The following is a 1997-nucleotide window of genomic DNA, read 5'->3' on the forward strand; positions in this document are numbered from 1 at the left end:
TCATCAGTGATTCTGGGGGCACCAGAATATAGAGTCAAGGCTCAACTGCGTACCTCATAACACTGACAGCAGATCTGTCTTTTGCTTCTTTCAAACCATTTCAACCATTATTCCAATCTATTACTCTCTGCAGTCTTAACCTATCTCAACCTACCTCGCTAGGTGAACTCTCATCGGTGATCCCAGAGGATTGTCTAAATTGTGCACATTTACTACCGTACCGCATTGTAAATGCCCAAATACCGTCCGATCTTGGAAGCTAAGCAGTGGTGGGCTTCGGTAGTACCTAGATGGGAGACCTTCTGGGAATACCAAGTGTTGTAAAAATCTGGGAAATCGAGATACTCTGTGCCTAACATTGAGGATAATTCAGACCTGATCGCTGCTGTGCATTTTCGCACAGCAGGCGATCAGGTTCAAACTTGCATGCGTATGCACCGCAATGCGCAGGCGTGTTGCATGGGTACAAAGCGGATCGCTGCTCAGCAATGGGTTTGTGCGACGGATCCATTCACACGGCGATTGCAAGGAGATTGACAGGAAGAAGGTGTTTGTGGGTGTCAACTGACCGTTTTCAGGGAGTATCTGGAAAAACGCAGGCATGTCCATGCATTTGCAGGGGGGGTTCCTGATGTCAGTTCTGGTTCGGGACAGGCTGATGTGATCGCAGCAGCTGAGTAAGTCCTGGGCTGCGCAGAGACTGCACAAAATCTGTTTGTACAGCTCTGCTACACATGCGATCGTACACTTGCACAGCTAAAATACACTCCCCCCTGTAGGCGCCGACTATCTGATCGCAGCAGTGCAAAAATCGCTTGCTAGCGATCAGGTCTGAATTACGCCCACTGACAGTAGAATCATCACTTCTCTTCCTTCCTACTGGAATCAGATACCTATCCAAAATATGAGGGTCCATGCCACAACAGCTGGACTACTTTGGCACCCGTTATTTTTACCTTTTTCCCAAACCAGTGTACCCCATCTTCTTATTGCTCTAGGTACATAAGGTCAATCCTAACACTTAGATATTTTAAGAACTACTCTCTATGATACCTTACGTGAATCAAACACTTACCAAACCAGTGTGGGCCTCATCACGCTAACTAACCATTTATCTTGGTCAGACTCAGTGATCAGTAAATCAATACACTATGGGGGTAATTCCAAGTTGATCGCAGCAGGATTTTTTTAGCAGTTGGGCAAAACCATGTGCAGTGCAGGGGAGGCAGATATAACATGTGCAGAAACAGTTAGATTTGGTTGGGTTATTTTGTTTCTGTGCAGGGTAAATACTGGCTGCTTTATTTTTACACTGCAAATTAGATTGCAGATTGAATACACCCCACCCAAATCTAACTCTCTCTGCACATTTTAAATCTGCCTCCCCTGCAGTGCACATGGTTTTGCCCAACTGCTAAAAAAAATCCCGCTGCGATCAACTTGGAATTACCCCCTATATACCTATTAAGTTTATACGATGTGGATCTCTAACATATGTACAAGATCACTGACCATAGTTTTTGAATAAATGTAGTGTTTGTATTTTCTGTCTTCATTGTACTGGGTGATAGAGTTACAATAAACAAATATTATTCCACAGCACCCAAAGTATTAATAGTTACATATACAGTGATTTTACAGTAAGTGATTTTTGCACAGAGGGTAAGTGGATGTTTGGCAGTGTGGGTTCACGCATTACCTGTGACCCACTGTTCCCCTCCTGTCCTAGTCTTGTGCTTCCTGTTACTTCTCTATTTGGATGAGTTACAGATAAGTCATGCTGTTGTTTATTCTGTTAATACGAAACACAGCCAAGTTCTTATTACTGAAGAGTGTCCATCTGTCCTCTTTTAAACAGAAATGGAATTTAAAGTTGTAATAAATATTAAATTTGACACAATCATATTTGACAAACAGTGTTTTTTATGTTTTAAACTATAAACATTTTTTGAGAAAAGCCTAAGATTTCTTTACAGAGTTATGCATAAATGATTGGG

General features: G+C 42.3%; 1 pseudogene; it reads left to right on the top strand.

The window, feature by feature from the left end:
* Positions 1 to 207: 207 nt before the first annotated feature.
* LOC135051976 (5S ribosomal RNA) lies at positions 208 to 327 on the top strand (annotated as a pseudogene).
* The last annotated feature ends 1670 nt before the right edge of the window (positions 328 to 1997 follow it).

This window comes from Pseudophryne corroboree, chromosome 2, assembly GCF_028390025.1.
Source record: "Pseudophryne corroboree isolate aPseCor3 chromosome 2, aPseCor3.hap2, whole genome shotgun sequence".
Taxonomy (NCBI): domain Eukaryota; kingdom Metazoa; phylum Chordata; class Amphibia; order Anura; family Myobatrachidae; genus Pseudophryne; species Pseudophryne corroboree.